This window comes from Podarcis liolepis, assembly GCF_965112155.1.
Source record: "Podarcis liolepis genome assembly, chromosome: 16".
NCBI lineage: Eukaryota > Metazoa > Chordata > Lepidosauria > Squamata > Lacertidae > Podarcis > Podarcis liolepis.
Genome location: NC_139567.1, coordinates 18,749,470 through 18,768,889, shown reverse-complemented (window position 1 = coordinate 18,768,889; position 19,420 = coordinate 18,749,470). Strand labels below are relative to the sequence as shown.

The window sequence follows — 19,420 nt, the reverse complement described above, 5'->3', positions numbered from 1 at the left end:
TGCATAACATTACTCATGGTGTGTAGAAAGTGAACAAGGAAAAGCTTTTCTCCCTCTCTTTCTAGAGCTTGGAGACATCCCATGAAATGGAACATTGAAAGATTCGGGACCAACGAAGCATAGTTAAACGATGGGATTTACTCCCCCCAGGAAACTGTGATGGCCCCCAGTTTGGAGGCCTTTAAAAGGATTAGGCAAATTCATGGAGGAGAAAGCTATCAAAGACTGCTGATGAAGTGTTGGATATTGCAGAGTTGGGAAAAGGTCCAGAAAAGGTCAACCAAGTGGATGGAGCAATGACCCTATGAAGTGGTTGCAGTGCCTGGAGCTTTTTAGAGAAAAGATGAGTAAGAGGTGATATGACAGAAGTTTATAAAATTATGCATGGTATTACACATGGTGTGGAGAAGTGAACAGAGAAAAGCTTTTCTTCCTCTCGCACGATACTAGAGCTTGGGGACTATCAATGAAACTGAACATTGAAAGAATGTAAGACAGACATTTTTCAAAAATGTCTAAAAATGAAAAAAGTTTATGTTGGAAGTGCAATGAAACCGAGGGATCTTTTGTTTGCACGCGGTGGTCCTGTAAAATAATTAAGGAATATTAGGAAACTATATATAATGAATTTAAAAAAACTTTCCCCCAAACACCTGAGATTTTCTTCTTGGGAATGGTAACAATGGAGGTCCCCCCAAAACAAAAAAGTTTACTACTATACACTACCACTGCAGCTAGAACCTTATTGGTACAAAGGTGAAGAACAAGTATAGTACCCACTAAGGAAGAATGGCAGTGTAAAATGTTTGAATATGCTGAACTGGCTGGTCAGGATAAGAGAAAACAAAGATAAGGAATATAAGGAGGAATGGTTAATTGATTATTTCAAGAACCAGTATAGACAAATACATAGCTTAGCAGGTCTCGTGTAAATCCAGCAGAGTTGAAATGGAGTATTTAATAGATAACGAATGGAATGATTAAAAAGATGTGGATTACACAGAGCAGTAGGAAAGCAAAAGGAATCAGGAAATGTGTGGAAGGGAAGTCATATGGTATATGTATACATGCTGTATTTGGTATGAAGTTGTAAGTGGGACAGGGGGAGGGTAGGGGGGTTAAGCATGCTCTCTGTTCATGTTATTGAAAATGCAATTTTTTTAAAAAAATATATATATAGAAAGAATCAATAAGAAGAGAAGAGTTTGGATTTGATATCCCGCTTTATCAAAGCGGCCAACATTCTTCTTTCCCTTCCTCCCCCACAACAAACACTCTGTGAGGCGAGTGAGGCTGAGAGGCTTCAGAGAAGTGTGACTAGCCCAAGGTAACCCAGCAGCTGCATGTGAAGGAGCAGGGACGTGAACCTGGTTCACCAGATTACAAGTCTACCACCCTTAACCACTGCACCACACTGGCTCAAGACAGACAATGCACAGCGAAGCTATAGAATCCATTCCCACAGGAGGCAGCGATGGCCACCAATTTGGATGGCTTCTTTTAAAAAAAAGCATTAAACAAATTTACAGAGGTGAAAGCTATCTGTGGCTACAACCATGATGGATGCTGTGCTCTGCTTCCATGGTTGGAGTCAGTAATGCTTCCGAATACCACTTGCTGGAAACTGCAGGAAGGGAGAATGCTCTTGTGCTTGGGTCTTTGCTTGTGGGCTTCCCCTTGGGGTATCTGGCTGTGAAAGCAGAGTCCTGGACTTGGTGGGCCACTGGTGTGTGATCCAAAAGGCTCTTCTTGTGTTCCTATCTCATGCCTCAGTTGCTGGGAATTGTAGAGGAGAGAGTTGCTGTTGCACTCGGGTCCTACTTGCAGGTTTCCCACAGCCTGTGAGAACAGGTCATCGGCCTGATCCTGCAGGTTCTTTTTGTGTTATCCCCTCTGATGTGCCAGAGGGAAGGACTAGAACCAACAGGTGGAAATGGCAAGGAAGTGGGAAGACTTTGTAGCACTAAGAGCCATACAACCATGGAAGAGGCTGCCTCTGCCAGCCGTGAGCTAGCCTTCACTGGAAGAATGCAGAGGCTGGTTGGACATCTGCCAGGGATGCTGTAGGATGCTGCTGTTTCATCCCGCATTGCAGATCCTGATTAAGCAATGGGTTGGACTAGATGACCTACAAGCTACCTTCTGATTTGATGATTCTAGCTGCACTCAGTGCACAAGATGGTATGAATAGCCCTTCTGCATCAGTACAAGTCAGGTCTCTCTAGCCTGGCATTCTATTCCCAGCAAGGATATACTAGAAGGAAGGGCAACCATGCCTATTGCAAGCAATGCTAATCCTACTCAGAGCAGACCGCCTGAAGTGAATGGGAATGACTAACTTGGTCCATTCACTTCAATGGATCTACTCAGAGAGGGACTAGCCTTGGAGACAAGCTAGTGAAAGCTACCTGGAGGTCCATAAGACTCAAAGAGAGGAGCAAATGCCATTTGATGCAACCAGACTCCATTGAAATAAATGCAAGCGGCAAAATAATAATAATAATAATAAAAATACAGCATAGAACGTAACTGAGCAGGAAATTGAATGGGTCATGGGGAAAGACCACATGAAACTGCATGGATTGCACAAAATGATATGGGAGAGATGTGACACAATCCTGAAGAGCAGTCAGCCCCAGGAAGCTCACAAGCAGAGGGGGAAGGTGATAGACTCCCTCGGCTATTTGTCCTCAGCATCTTGCCGTCAAAGATATACTGCCGCAAAACATGGAGGCTTCATTCAGTTTAAAGTTGCTACTTGGCTTAAACATCTTCAATTTGCAGCACCCTTTTCCCACAAGCTGTTTAAAAAGCCAATGGCATCTTCTACCCAGAGGCAACTTGCAGCTGGGGGGAAGACTTTGGTCGGAATTGTAGCCCAGGAACAGAATAGATCAAAACCCCTTCTGTGCAACATGAGCCCCATCCTGTAACCCACCCATTGCTGCTGTTTAAAAAACAACAACACACAGAGGTAAAGAAGCACATCGTGCCTTTAATATAACACATTGTTTGGCCACAAATATGTGACTTTTGACTGTGACTGACAGCTGAGTGCACAGGACACAGAGAAGCTCCATTCATGTTGATTAACACACTATTAAGTAGTCACAAAGCCGTATTAAATCCCTGCTTTTTTTAACGGTGCTGTGTGATCCCTGTTGACCAGCAGGACTCTCCAGCATGCAGTATAATAGTTCACTGTGGAAGTTTTAAGGCTGTTTTGGGAAAGAATACATGGTGTCATACAGAATTTGCACTGGAGTCTTATAGCTTAGTGGCTCCGACTTTGAATTCCTAGTAGCAGATGATGGATCAGGCAGCAAGGTAAGAGGAATGAAAGACCTCTCCCCTCTGAGACTCTGGAGGTCTGCTACTCATCGGAGGGCTGTATATGCACAAGTGATCTAATTTCAGGTAGCTTCCTAGGTTCACCTCTTTCAAAGCATTGAGCTGTACTCAGAGGAGACTCGGGGAATCATTGAATTTAATGCACTTGACTAACTTGAGTCCATTAATTTCTATTCTGAGTAGAACTTAGGTCACATCTACACCTTATATTAAAAGCACTTTAAAAGTCATGCCCCCCATAAGAATCCTGGGAAACTGTAGTTTACCCTCCACAGAGTTACAGTTCACCACACCCCAAACAAACACAGTTCCCATTATTTGCTTGGGTTAGCCATGTGTTTTATACATGCTTTAGGTAGGTGTCTGGTGTGATTGTGACCCATTGTCTTGGAGAGGCTGTGATAAATTTCTGTCTTCAGTGTTAGATCTGTCATGTGGCCCATTCATTTTTATTGTGTGTTGTATTTATGTTGCTGTTTTCAATGTTCTGTAAGTCGCTCAGAGACCTTCAGGTTGCAAGCAAGTCTAATAAGAATAGTAATGATGATTCACACATCCATGTTGACACCCAATGGCGCTATGGTAAAGTGAAGAGCATGCACACAGGAACCCTTCCTTTAATCAACGTCTTTTTCTTGATGCCAAGATTGTCCATAAGATATCTCTCAGAAAAACAACCACCAGGAATAAAAGAGCGAGTGGGAGAGAGAACTTTTTCCCATTCTGTTAGTACATGATCTATGAGGACTACATAGTCTAAATCTTTACTAGATGCTAACTGGAGTCCCTTTGCTTTGATGGCTGCTCATTTGGCTGCCCTAAGAACTCCATAACAACATTATTTGCAGTTATTAGAGGAGGTAATCAGTTGGCAAATGGAAATCATTGTAATATCCTGCAAGGTCTTGAACCAACTGCTGTTGCATGCAGAAAACTTGCTGCGTACAGCAACCCCTGTGTTCTGTGTTTAATTAGTAACATATTAGGATTATTGCTGAGCAATAGGCAGGCTATTGAAATAATTATTATGGTAATATGGGGTTTGCTGATGCTAAGTGCACGAGCGTGGCATTTGGATAACATGGCATTCAAAGTCCTGTAGCGCATACAAAGAACAAACGCCTGTGTGTGAAAAGGAAGCAGCTCCAGGCATCAGAGGCATTCCTCAAACATATTAATAGGAGCAGGGCATCCTGGCATGTCCAATACATGTTTTGTTTTTCAGTTAGCATGGAGTGAAGGTGCTCATGCAATGCATTACATGGGGTTTAGAGGACATATTAATTCTTATGTGTAGTCAGGCAGTGGCCAATATAGGATTTTCTGGTTCCCACCCAGGGTGGCCAGTCAGAAGCAGCATGTCTAGTATATATATGTGTGTGTGTATTGTGAGAAGGGAGGATGAAAAAGAGGGTTCGGGGAGAGGAGTATCCAACTCTGTCTTGCATGCACAAGTGCAATGGAAGTGGTGGGGAGAGGGGAACAATTTGGGAGGGTGAAACGCTGGTCACCTGTTGTGGTACTTATATGGGAACCAGCATGGTATAGTGTCGGACTATGATCTGGGAGAGGGATGCGGGTGGCACTGTGGGTTAAACCACAGAGCCTAGGACTTGCTGATCAGAAGGTCGGTGGTTCGAATCCCAGCAATGGGGTGAGCTCCCGTTGCTCGGTCCCTGCTCCTGCCCACCTAGCAGTTTGAAAGCATGTCAAAGTGCAAGTAGATAAATAGGTACCGCTCTGGCGGGAAGGTAAACGGCGTTTCTGTGCGCTGCTCTGGTTCACCAGAAGCAGCTTAGTCATGCTGGCCACATGACCCGGAAGCTGTACGCCAGCTCCCTCGGCCAATAAAGCGAGATGAGCACTGCAACCCCAGAGTCGGTCACGACTGGACCTAATAATCAGGGGTCCCTTTACCTTTACCTGTATGATCTGGGAGACCAGGATTCAAATCCCCACTTGGCCATGAAACTCATTGGGTGACCTTGGGGCAATCACTGTCTCTCTCAGCTTAGTCTACCTCACAGGGTTGCTGTGGGGAGTGGAGAACCATACATGCCATATTGAGCTCCTTGGAAGAAAAAGTGGGATGTAAATGCAGTTAATAGAAGTGCATGGTGCATCATTTTTAGTTGATTGGTAACTGACGGGTAGTCAGAGATATGCCATGTCTCATGCTTTTCTGGCTATCAAAAAAATGGCCAGGACAGCAGCCAAAAAGTTTAGCTTTTGGACCTTCATTCTTTTTCAGCCTCTGTGCCATAAAGGTACCATAAATTCCATCCACTACTATAGATGCATCTTCACTTAAAGGCTTCCCCAACGCACAAACACCTTATGCCAGCTGATCCTCCTTTTTAGTGTGTTACCCAAAATTTTGGTATTTTGAGAGAAGGAATAACTTTCATCCTCCTTTTCAACCTCCTTACACCATTTATGTGCTTATCAAGAGGACTGTGTCTGGTTTTCTCTCTCTCTTTTCCCTTAAGCTAATATGCTTACTTTATATCTTTCCTCAAATGGATGGGGGCAACAGTCAAATCACACTGACATTCTCAGCATGTGCCAAGAGAACTGTGGATCTATCTGTTACACAAGGAGCTGTTAATTTATATGGTCAGCACATTCTACATCAGTGGTTCTCACATATTTTTCTCCCCTGTGGACCACTAGATAAACCTTTTTTTTAAAAAAAAAATTATTCGAATCAAAGTGCATACATAACATTATTTTCATTACTGTAGCCCTTTCTTTAACTGGTGGTTTTTAAATGGAGAATTAGTAGACTGCGCCAGCTTCGTATTCTGAAAATCATGGGCACTAAGCTCAGATCTTATTAGCGTGTTCAGTAACCAGGCCTTGGTTAAAATTAGCCTCTATGTCAACTATTAGAGAAGGCAAATGAAATACGTACGAGGTCATTACAGATATTCTGGATTATTCCAAAAGCCTTTTGCAGACTCTGCAAAAAGAAGTCAGGGACAACCAGTCTGTGAACCTCTGCACTACAGGAATATTTTAATGACACCCCTGTCCAAATGGAATATTCTGAGTGAGACCATCACTTTTTCCATCAGCACCTCTGCCTGTTGACTGACTGACACAGTTTTTTCTGTTTAACTTTTCCAGCTCAACACTGTTGATTCACCAACTTGCTTCTTGTTGCTCTCTTCCTTCAACATTTTCACTCCAAGATCATTTTGGATCTTCACTGCCCAAAACGAAAAAGCAATCAAGGTTTCTTGTTATTTTAGGGGGGGATCCCTTGCTGTCCCATTAGTAATTAATTAATTAGTAATTAATGTTTGATGATTTTTCCTATGAACCAAAACTGCACACACTGTGCGTATGTATGTATGTATGTATGTATGTATGTATGTATGTATGTATGTCTTTTTTTCAGCCAGAACCTCTCTTTTTTTACCAGCACCTCTCAGGTGGGTACCATTTCAATTCTAAGACTACAAGGGAGGTGTTCAGAGTGAGTTCTGGCACCTCTTTTTCTATATAAAAAAATTAGCACTATATGTATGTAAAGGAAACTCACATTCCTCTGGGGAAATAATGGAACCAGACCGTGTGTGTGTGTGTGTGTGTGTGTGTGTGTGTGTGTGTGTGTGTAAAACAACTCCTTCTTTTATGGACAAAGGGAAAAAAGCAGCCAACTCCTTCAGGGTTGCCAGTAGCAACCCACAGAGAGTTGTTCGGAAAGACAAAAAAATACATAAACAGGAGATTGCACCATGTCAGGGCCCTTGAGTGATTAATCATATTTGCACAAAATAAATGAGCAATGTTCTTTAAGTGTACCCAGATCTTTTCAGCATGGAGAGTGCAGCTCTTCTGAAATGAGAACTGCAGCGTCTTTCAGCTCCTTTGTATCACTAACTTTTTCTTGCCCTTGCTGGTGATCACAAACTTTGAGTTAGCCAGTGCGATTCCTGAACTGCAGCCCTTCGCTCTGTTAAGAATTTGTTGGTCAACATCTTATATTGGACTAGGAAAGAGCTAATTTAACACAAAACTTTCTTCTCTCTGCTTCCTAAACATGACATCCATGCAATCTTGACTACACATTTGTGTGGATCATGGAATGTGAGGTGGAATACAGAGGTGATGGCAGTCCCCCCCCCCCAAGTGTGGGTCTGGAGCCCTTCCGCTACCCAGTGCACCCTCAAATTTTCCATGGGTTGTATCCATGGCCACCTAAATCACAGCAGAGGCAGAGGTGCTCCAAATCTTGATGCCACTAAAGAAGCCGCTGAAATTTGAGACCCCCAAGATCCGCCACGGATCACAAGTTACAATATCTATGCAAATAGTTGCCTGAAGATGGATGAGGTCACTAGTGTAGAAAAAATAACAATTGTGTAAAGTAACGCTCAAAAGGGATTTTTTAAAAGATGGCTCAAAGTAACTTCTTCATTTAAATGATGGATCTATGCACGCAATGGATGAAGAAGGATCCAGAACCAACTCCCATCTAACATTTGCCACTGATTTCTTGAAAAGATGAGATAGATTTAAAGCTGAGAAACAGTAGAGGGTAGGATTGCCATAGTCTCAGTCCCACACCAGCAAAATGGGAATAGAAGTGATTGACTTCACGGTGTTGTGAGAGCAAGAAATATCAACAAGAAACACTCTTTGCACATTCAACAATGCTGTGTGAATGGTTGCTTTGGCATAAAAGAATCAATGCCAAAAAGCATACATCTATAATAAAACTGCTGTGATTATGGGGTGAGTTTGCCTGCTGATGTGCAGAAGGGAAGAGGAAGAACGGTAGTAGAAACAGTACTATATCCAGATGTCTGTCTACATTATTGCATTGGGAGCCGGAGCTCATAAAAAGCTCTGTCTAGGCAGATGCTGTTTCCTCCTCTCCACCCACCTTTCTAAACTTTGCCTTTCATCTTGGGGCAATGTAAAAGGCCTCTGCAAATGCTTCTTGCTCCACAATCACTTCTCATTTGTTTATTCATTTCTTGCAGTCTGGACTTGTTCTGCCTACAGACCTCTGGAGTTGCTCTGATTATTTTGTTATCTGATTAATGGGAGTAAAACAGATTCACTATGACAGATTCTAAGATTTTTTAAAATATATATATACAAATATTTAATAAACATTACAAGCAACACACACACACACATACACAAGAGAGCATCTTCGCAGTTTTAACATCTGAAAATCTTTCATACTTGCAACTCTTCCAATCTTCATTCTGGATAAAATGTGTTTTCTAAGTGAAAAGTATTCAGTTGTTCTCTCAAGTCATGCTTATACAATACATATTTCTTTGTATTTTGATACCCCCCATCTTTTTGTGCCCCCTACAAATAGGTGAATATGTAATACATTACTATTTATTGAGCCATCGCTACCACTGAACCTTTTACACCCTTAGAAGACAGTTTCTGCTATCCTTGAAGAGAAAGTGAAATACTGATGATTTTGCCCTTACCTTCAAGCCATAAGATAAGACAGCGAGAACCACGAACCACAGCGCTGACTTCAGGTCTTGACCTGTATATCCAAAAGTTTCCACGTTTTTGCTCCTCTCTTCCTCCTCTTCTCACTTCTCCCTGCTTCCTGCCAGACTTCCCATCTCCATGGGATCTCTGGAGATACCCAGAGAGAAAGCAAGGCTAGTAGGGTCTTGCCAAACGAGCATGGATCCCCCCAGTGGAGAAGAGGCACTCTCTCTCGGAATCTCCCCCCACCAAGAAAGACTATTTCTGTTCTCAGACAGAACCTCCTGAGGCTAAGGAGGGTCAGGCTCTTGGAAAAAGGGACATTGACTGGGTAGGAGCTCCCACCCTATGGATTTAGCCTTTGCCTCCTCGGAGAGAATGTCCTCCAACTTCTCAGGAGAGCAGCTTGAGTTGGGCAAAGCTCTTATGTCGCTCCGTTTAAGGGAGACAGGGTTTCTTGAAGTGGGGTTCATGCGAACAGGGCGCTCCTCCCTTTCATTCTCTTGTGGAGTTTATAATAACAATAGGAGGAGATAAGGGAAAGGGAATCTTGAAAGGTGAGCCAAAGCTTTGTGATGCTGTTCCGAGCAGCAAAAGCTCTGGAGATCCTTCCCCGCCTCCCACTCCCGTCGGCTTCCCAGGGGATAGCGGACGCTGGCTGGCGAGGAACTTGCTGAGCGCACCTCAGCCGGAGTTGCCCTGCCTCTTCTCAGAACCAAAACGGAACACCAGGGAAACGCAGAGGTGGGAAGATAATTCAGCACCAAGAGGACGGACAGCTCCGACGGAGTCGGCGAAAGGGAAGGAAAAGAATAGGGAGGAGGCGGTGGCTCAGGTTGGGGCGGAGACTCGTGTGTGTGTGTGTGTGTGTGTGTGTGTGTGTGTGTGTTTTATAGTGTTGACGGGTAAGAAACAGACCGTGACCCGCCTGGCAATGCTACAAGCCCTAGGCAGCTAGTGGCACACGATTCCCTTACGTTGAAGGGAGCAGCTGCTTTGCACACGCAGGCGCACCCCGTCGGCACGGACCTCCGATGCAGCTGAGTCTGGTGTCAGGCACACGAGGAGGGGGATGGGGGGCGCGCTCTAAAGTCACAAGCAAAGATCGAGAGACAAAAGGATGTCGAACTAGAGGTGAGAAAGAGATTCAGAACAGATTAGAGAGCTGCGGGACAGATCGATAGACGAAGCTTTGATAGGACCTCGGAGAGCTCCCAAAGGGATACGCGGAAAGCTGCCATTCATCCTAATGGAGAGAAGTATCTGGCAATAGCAAAGTGTATTGATACACATGTAGAAATGGGTAGATTTCAGCTGAAATGGTGGGGGGTGTCAAAGCGCTGTTTGCGTGAATGGAAGAAGGGGTGTAGAGAGATGTTAGATGGATGCAACAGTTAGATGGATGCAGGGGGAAATCTCAACAGACACAAATGGGTCAGGGTGGAGAGGGGCGACCGAATGGTGCTGAGGAGCTGAGGAGTTCAGACGCATACAGACGACCCTGGGTTGCTTTCAACACACAATGTCCTTAGACCAGGGGTCTGCAACCTTTAAGACAAAAAGAGCCACTTGGACCCGTTTCTGAGGGGGAAAAACTGGGAGCCGCAAAACCATAGCGACATTTAAAACAAATATATCTCCGGAGCCGCGATCTGACAGCGGGCGGGAAGGTGACGTTGGGACGGTGCGTGACTAATGCACGCACCGCCCCCATGCGATGTCACAGCCAGTACAGTGCCCACCACAGTGGGGAGTGTCGGGGCGCACAATGCGCCTCCTCCCCTCGCTAGTATCCGCCCCGGAGCCGCGGCAAAGGTGTAAAAGAGCCACATGCGGCTCCAAAGCCACAGGTTGCAGACCCCTGCCTTAGACTGTTGCATTAAACACTATTGCGTCCATTTATCCTGGAACATGATGGAACGGCAGAGAGCCCTAAAAATGATGATGCATCTAGCCTAGCTTTATGTTCCCAACAGCTGGAAGCTCACAAAAGGTCATGGAGGTGACAGCCACCACAGCCTCATTGCCTTCCCTCAGCACCTGGGCCTTGGAGGTTGGTTGGCTTTAAATGTGGATGTTTCATTATCATGAGGAAGTTGGGTATTAGCCTGGTAAATAGTAGACTGAGAGGAGATATGATAGCCACCTTCAAATACAGTGGTACCTCTGGTTATGTACTTAATTCGTTCCGGAGGTCTGTTCTTAACCTGAAACTGTTCTTAACCTAAAGCACCACTTTAGCTAATGGGTGCTGCTGCCGCGCCACCGGAGCACAATTTCTGTTCTCATCCTGAAGCAAAGTTCTTAACCCGAGGAAATATTTCTGGGTTAGCGGAGTCTGTAACCTGAAGTGTATGTAACCTGAAGCGTATGTAACCCGAGGTACCACTGTATCTAAAGGGCTGTCACATGGAAGATGGAGCAAGCTTGTTTGTCCTGCTCTGGAGAGTAGGATTCAAACCAAGGGCTTCAAGTTACAAGAAAGGAGAGTCAGACTCAACATCAGGAAGAACTTTCTGACATTAAGAGCTGTTCAACAGTAGAACAGATTCTCTTGGAAGGTGGTGAACTCTCCTTCATTGGAAGTTTTTAAGCAGAGGTTGGGTTGCCATCTGCCATGGATGTTTTAGTTGAGACTTCTGCACTGCAGGGGGATGGACTAGATGAGCCTCAGGTTCCCTTCCAACTCTACAATTCTATGATTCTATGATCATGGCTAGAAGCCGCTCACAGGCATTTCCCTCTAGGAATCCTTAAAAATTAAATCCTTTAAAACCTGTCTGATCTAGTGACAATTGGAACAGTGAGCCCCACATGAATTATGTACAGAAATGTCTGTCCAGAACTGACCAATCAACTTTTGTTGATGACTCCTGAGGAAAATACCTCTTTAGCCACACTGATCATAATTGTATCCCTTTAGTCACTGCTTCCAAACTAAACAAGTCCCAAGTGCTCCAGATGTTACTTGCAGGGAAGATGTGCCAACCCCTTGGAACCACAGAATTGTTCAGTAGGAAAGGGACTCGGAAGGTATCCAATCTTATGTGGTCTTCAACCTTGGATCCCCAGATGCTGCTGGACTATGGTCCCCATAATTCCCAGACAGCTTATCCAACTGTCAGGGTTGAAGGGAGTTGTAGTCTGACAGTATCTGGGGACCCAAGGTTGAAGAACACTGATCTAGCCCATAGTTCCTCCTCAATGTAGGAATCACTCAGTGACAGCATTTCTGACCACCATCTTCTGTAGCAAACAGTTCCACTGTTGAGCAGCTCTTCCCATTAGGAATCTTCTTCTAAAGTTTAGCAGAAATCTGCTTCCCAACCATTTCCTTCAGTGGGTTCTAGTCCTGCCCTCTGGGATCTTTTCTATATTCTCGCTTGGCAGCTGCTCAGAGATCTGAAAATGGCTATTGGGTTTCCCTTCATCCTCTCTCTTCCCCAGGGTAACCATCCCCATCCCCATCCCCCATCCCCCTCACTTTCAACCATACTTAATCAGGCTTGTGCCATTGCAACGCTGCACCATTGCATTGTCCTACAGATTTCGCTGCCCTAGCTCACCTCCGTGAATCACAACATTGCACTAGTACAAAGCAGTTGATCATCTCCACTTTTTCCTTGCCCAGCAGACCAAGGCATGGAATTGTCAGTGTTTTGCCCGCACTACCCCTATTGTATACTTTACAATGACCTTTATTTATTCATTTACTAGTAGTCTCATACCCAGTGTTGGTTGAGGATTCGAAGGAACCAAAAAGATGGGTGCAGATCCTCAGAGAACAGATGGGCAAACAAATTTCCAGAAGACATAATAGATTATGATATATTTATATCCCACCTGTCCTCTGAGGAGCTGAAGATGGCATGGCAGACATGGTTCTGCCGCTCTCCATCTTATTCTCACAGCAACCTTTTGAGGTAGGTTAGGCTGAGACAGTAACTGACCGAAGGCTGCCCAGTGACCTTCATGGCTGAGTGGGGAGTTGAACCCTGGTCTCCCAGGTCCTAGTCCAGTGCTCCAAACACTACTACACCACACTGTCCCCAAGCAGCACACCAGAGCTGATGGAAGCATCTGTAGGGCAGCAGGTTGTAAGGAAGGCTGCTTTACAATATCTGCACCTTTAGCAAAATCTTCTTATGCTGGGTAGCAATGTCTTTTTCTTACGCTTCCCAAGTAAACTGGGGAGCATTTCTGTGTTGCCCTTTCCATCTGTCTAATATAATCTGCTTTCTGCTCAAACTGCAGTAGTTATAGGTCACCTCTTATTATATATTTATCCCTGGGTCTTAATATCCTTTTGTGCTTCATCACAGAGTCAATGCATTCATTTCCCGACGAACAACAGGCAGTGCGAGGCACAAATTATTGCTTTCAGATATTTCAGCTTCTTCTAAGCTCAGAAAGCCACTTGTAATTATTTTAGACCACTGTGCCTTTTAGCAACCCCCTCCCCCCCACCCGCAATTCTCTTTTATATCCAGCCACTGGCAGGGAAAGGGGGGTGGTGGCAGGGTTAGAACAGAAAAATAGCAGTGCTGTTAATATAAAATTGCAAGTGCCACAGCAGAGCTGGGAACAGGAGACACTACAGATTAGGACTTTGCTTTCCATTGATTCTTTATCATGTGTCAAGGCTGTATGTGCCAATCAATACAGCCATTTTTATTTACAGGCTTCAATAATGCAGTGGGGGTGTTGTGCAGCTGTCCCTAATAATCTTATTTATATTGGCTGTCACCTCGTTTTTCCTCTCTCATTAAGAACGGTTCCGTGCCTGCCTGCCCATGTGATGGAATGAATGACAAGAGAACAGGGAGCCTGTGTCCCTCCTGATGTTTCTGGACCACAACTACCACCATCCCTGGCCATTGGCCGTGCTGGCTGCTCAGAGCTGGAATCCAACAGCATCTCCCCAGGCTCCCCATCCCTGAATTAGAATACACAAAGTCGTCTGCTGGATCAAACTTGTGTGTGTGTGTGTTCCCATGTGACCCAGCATCCTCTTTTGAAGAGCTCCAAGCCATATGCCTCTGAGGCAACCACAGATAGTGTACGAAGACAACAGACTTATTCTGACATTCCCCCTGTATCCCTTGAGAAGTAGACTGCACCCAAGCCTGGAGGTTGCATCTTAGTCATCCTAAAATCACAGCAATCTCAAGAGAGTTACACTAGCTACATTATATCCAACCACCCTCAGTCCCTAGATCTCATGTTCCTCCTCCATTCTTACAATCAAGCTACTACTGCACATACTCAATGTAGGAGACCAAGGCACCACACACACACACACACACACACACACACACACAGAAACCCCACCACATTAGCTTTTGTTCTAACTGCTGAATGAACATCTGTAGAATGTGAACCTTTTTTTTCCTGAAGCTCATATTCTTGATGCTAACAAGAGACAGAGAATGCATCAGATAGTGGACTTGGAAAAGGGTAAAAGAGTGTTGGGAAATGATCCATAATGAATTGGGAGGGGTGTTTAAAAGTACTTCCCCCCAAAAAAAACCCCAGAGTAATTTCTGTTGGAGATAATTCAGACTGAAATCCCCATGTGTCAAAAAAGGTTATTTATGTATGCTACTACCGCAGCCCATGTTTTGTTAGCCCCCAAATGGAAAATGAGTGAGGTTCTAACCAAAAAAGAATGGCAACTTAAGTTGACAGAATACGCACGGCTCTCAGAACAACAACAACAACAACAACAACAACAACAACAACAACAACAACAACAACAACAACAACAATTTATTTATACCGCACCCATCTGGCTGGGCTTCCTCAGCCACTCTGGGCGGCTTTCAACAAAATATTAAAATACAGAATATAGAATATATAGAATAAAAGAACAAGGAGAACATATGTTTAGAGAAGATTGGAAAACGTTTATTGAATATATGGGAAATAATTGTGTACAGCTGAAAACGCTGTCAGCATTAAGATAAATTCAACAGTGTAAATAAGTTGTGATGGATGTAATAATGGAATACTGAATGGTATAGTTTCTGTAAAATATGCAGGGATTTATGATATGTAAAATGAACCGTGGAAAGAAAAGAAAGGAAATCATTGATACCTTAAGGATGTAAAATGAGTACTTTAAATTGTAAAACAGAAAACATAATAAAATTATATGCAAAAAAGAGAGAGAATGCATCAGAAGGTGGGTGGGAAACCTGTCCCCAAGTTACAAACCCCGATAGTTGAGGATTTTCCAGGTAACAAGTAGTCAGACATTTAGAGAGAGAGATTGTGAATTAAATTATTATATAATTAAAATATACTTGGGGAAAGCAGTACTAAGTCTCATGCTTCAGGCATACAGCCTGTCATTACAAATTAGGGCAAGAACTGCAGGGAGTGGGGGATGGACCCAAAGCATTATCCTGAAACTGGGAGAAGCTAACCCCCAGTTCAGGGTTTCATCTCTCCACCAGCAGCCCCCCCCCCCAGTTCACAAAGAACTCACAGATTTGGGTGGCAAATGCAAAACAACAACAACAACAACAATGTAGAGACAGTGCTGGAGAAGGTAAAGCCGAACATTCTGCTAGGATGCAAAGCACTTCTCCCTGGCCCTGCAGTGAGGGGGTGTTAATCCTTGACTGCAGTTGTGCACATATTAAATGAAGTGTATGTGTCTACCTGTCTGCAGCCTGTGTGTACATGTGGGGGGGGGGCACGGTAGCCACACCCACCTTTGCCCCTGCCCACCAGTGGCATGTGGTCTCTGAGGACTGTGCAAGGGTGAATGAGGCCCTCATACTTAAAAGGCGAGCCACTCCTTGTCTAAAACGTCTTGTTGGAGCAATGCTTCTTTAAGTACCCCGTTGCTTATTTAAGCATCCTATTTGTTTGAAACTGCAGACATTGGTGAGCATGCAAAGGGCATCGGCAATGGAAGGCAATGGGCTTCCCAGAATCATTTTGCCAGCTTGTGTTCCCAAAATAGGCTGCTAGACCAGGAAGGCTTTAGACTAAGATAGCAGCAGTGGTGGAGACAGTGATCAGGGTTTCTAAAATTCTGCAGAAAACTGATGCAAAAACCAATGGAATTGGTGCTTTCCTCTGTGGTGGCCTACACTTATGGAAGCAATCTCTGCACTGAGGTGTGTTATGCACTGATATTACTGCCATTTCACTCACAGTTGAAGATGCACCTATTTGCCCAGGCCTTTGGGAGGAAATGAGGTTTAGTGCCTGATGCTTTGTTCTCTGAATTTTCCATTCACCAGCCTCTCTGAAGGATGATTATCAATGGTTTTAAGTACTGATTTGCTCTGTTTCACATGTGTGGGATTTTAGAAATGCTATTGTTTTAATGATGTGTGTACCTCCACTTGGCGAATGGTGTGCTATAAATAGATGAATGAATGAATGAGCGAGTGAGTGAGTGAGTGAGTGAGTGGGTGAATGAATGAAAAAATAAACAAGATTCAGGACAGAAGAGGGAAAGGACTTATTCACACCATGCCTTCATGGAACTCACTGCCACAAGGTGTAGCAATGGCCACAAGCTTAGAAAGTTTAGAAGGGAATGAGACAAACTGATACACCTTTTCGTCAGTGGTTCAGATCAATTCTGCCACGAGGACTGTACAGAACATCCATGTTCAGTGGCAGTCTACCCTGAGTACCAGTAGCTAGAGAGCTGTTGCCTTTATGACCTGCTGTGACTTTCCTGGAAGTATTGAGCAAGATAGTGCTGTCCTGGATGGACCAATGGTCTGACTCATCCAAAGGGCAGCTTCACATATTCATATATTTGTCGGCTTCCTGGAAGCAATGGATTGACTGCAGTTGGAGGAAAAGGATACTGGATTAGATGGGCTTTTCTCCTCTGGTGAATGCATGTTGGGTAGGAAAGGGTGGTGGTATTTGGGAGACACAAATCTAATTCTGACAGTAATTCAGCTGGGAGGTGTGAAATTTGACTTATTAATGCTAAGTAAGTCAAATAGTGCTTCAGAATTAATTATACAATATGCTTTCTGGCTGGAAGGAATTCTCTGTAGTTTCAGAGCGGAAATTAAACTGTGGGTAGATTGCTCAGAAAGAAGCCTTCATGGAAGGACCACGCTGGAATAACCCCAGCACCAGAGCCTGTTAACACTATCAGTGCAACATCTGACACAGAAAACTAAAACGGTATGCGGTGGTGTAAGCTTTTGAGTCCTGAATGAAAGAGAGCAACCCACTGCAATGCTAAGAGCTACTTTACTCAGTCAGGTCATATATGTGGTATAGATGTCCAATTAGCATGTAATCAGAGGATTCAGAGAGACAATTTCCTCCCCGGGAAATGAGCAGAAGACTCTTCAGCTGCCATGTGCCAAAGGCAGTTTAAAGAAAATGTGATGAAAATGATGTATAGGTGGTATATTACACCCGTAAAGTTAGCGAAAATGTATAAAGTTAGTAATAAATGTTGGAAATGTAAAGAAAAAGAAGGAACATTTTATCACATGTGGTGGGAATGTAAAAAGGTGAAAAGCTTCTGGGAGATGATATATAATGAGATGGAAAAAATGTTGAAATATACATTTATAAAGAAACCAGAAGCATTTTGACTTGGCATTGTTGGGAGGGATATAAATAGAAAGGAATGCAAGCTCTTTTTATATGCAATAACAGCAGCAAGAATATTATTGGCCCAAAAATGGAAGCAAGAAGAATTACTGATGATTGAGGAATGGAGGATGAAGCTAATGGACTATGCAGAACTAGATAAACTAACAGGAAGGATTCGAAACCAGCGGGACCAGAAATTCACGGAAGACTGGAGTAAATTTATGGACTATCTGAAAAGTATTTGTGAAGAGCAGACGGTGTTTGTAGGTTTGCAAGAAGTTTTGTGAGGAGTATTAATGGAAGTATTGCAAAAATGGAGAAGGGGAAGGATGATTTGTTAAGAGATGTAAAGGCAATATAAAGTTTAGAAATGCATAAGAAGTGGTTAAAACGGTGGATCATCAGAGGTGCTGATGGAAGTCTAAAAAGATTGTATAAGTGACAAGTTTTGTGGTACACTTTATAATTTATATGTTAAAATTAATAAAAATTATATAAAAAAAACAAAAAAACAAAAAACAAAGGCAGTTTAAAGGCCAAGAAGTGGGTTGAACAAGAAAGTAGAAAGAGGATGGCAGAAAGAGAATCTTGATGAGGAAGGAGGGAAAAGACAGAAGTTCCAGCTCTAGGAATTAGGAGGTTTCGAAACCTGAGAGGCAAAGGAATAATGCAGGGAACAAGGGCAGGGAAACTTGACAGCCCTCCAGGCCTCTCAATCTGGCCATTGGAAATCTCCCAGGCCACAGCCCTCCCCACCCCAGGCCCCACCTCCACTGTCCTGGCTTTCCAAATTCCTTGAGTGTTTTTGCCAATCCTTGAATTCTGATCTCTGCTGTTGCTTGCCCAGATGGAAGACAGAGAGGTGTGTGAGCATGTATAGAAACTAGTTTAAAACACAAAGGTGAAATTTACATGAATTGCTTTGCCTACTTTTCTCTCTGGCATCTAGAAGGTTTTCCAGAAGGGAATAATGCAACCCTTGGGATGAAAAAGGTCCTCCATTAATGACTTTGTTGGATGCTTCAGTCACCATGAAAGCTACAAGACCAGTAGAAAATTAGGACCATTGTCTTGAGGTCCCCTGGAGCTGGCCCAACAGCTGGATCCGTCCAAAGGTTATCTTGTCCATCTTTCTGTTCCCACAGTGGCCAGATAGCACACATGCTCCTATCAACCTGTATTCAGAGACATGTCTCTTTGGATACTGGAGGTAATGCAGCCAACATATTAGCTATTGATAACCTTATCCTTGGTGCATTTGCCATACCCTCTTTTAAAGATGTCCAAATTTACACAGAATTGCCGTAAGTGATAAAGTTCAGTGGGTCTTACTTTCATGAAAATGGGTGCATAATTGCAGCTATAGCCGCAATAATAAATAAATAAATAAATAAATAAATAAATAAATTTTATTTATACCCTGCCCTCCCCAGCCAAGACCGGGCTGAGGGCGGCTAACAACCAATAATAAAAACAAGTTGATTGAAATACAACTTAAAAAACAAGATTAAAATACAACATTAAAACAATTAAAACATTAAAATGCAGCCTCATCGCAGAAGGAGGAAGGGGAAAAGAAAGGGGGGGGAGGAGGGAATCAAATTGATTCTAATCCAAAGGCAGGTGGAACAACTCTGTCTAACAGGCCCTGCAGAAAGAAATCAGATCCCGCAGGGCCCTGGTCTCATGAGACAGAGCGTTCCACCAGGCTGGAGCCAGTGTTGAGAAGGCCCTGGCTCTAGTTGAGGCTAATCTAACTTCTTTAGGGCCCGGGACCTCTAGGGTGTTGCTATTTATGGATTTACAATTATTTATTTACAATCCTAGTTTCAGAAGGAATAGCTGCTGCAGAGCAACAGGAGAGAAAGGATGCTGGCTTTACAGTATGTCCTGCTCCTGGGAGGCTACTATGGGATGCAGGAGGCTGGAACAGGTGATGGTACTTTCAGCCTTCTTAATATTCAGAAGTTGCACTTTCTGTCTGGTACGCAATGCGTGAAAA

General features: G+C 43.7%; 1 protein-coding gene and 1 long non-coding RNA gene across 5 annotated transcripts in view; both read right to left on the bottom strand.

Moving 5' to 3' along the window:
- The window catches only part of DRD2 (dopamine receptor D2), a 73,803-nt gene extending 64,059 nt beyond the window's left edge, over positions 1-9,744 (bottom strand). For 2 of the 4 annotated variants that reach the window (XM_083481117.1, XM_083481120.1), the window contains exon 1: positions 8,817-9,744. The gene's annotated coding sequence lies outside the window, so the exon portion shown is untranslated. Of the gene's footprint in view, positions 1-8,245; positions 8,336-8,816 lie in introns of those variants that run through there. The other 2 variants (XM_083481118.1, XM_083481119.1) reach the window with 2 other exon arrangements.
- Positions 1-10,456, bottom strand: part of LOC310696120 — a 493,645-nt gene extending 483,189 nt beyond the window's left edge. Inside the window, exon 1 of the long non-coding RNA XR_014520442.1 lies at positions 10,348-10,456. This is a non-coding gene — a long non-coding RNA (uncharacterized lncRNA). The remainder of the gene's footprint in view (positions 1-10,347) is intronic.
- Positions 10,457-19,420: the final 8,964 nt, after the last annotated feature.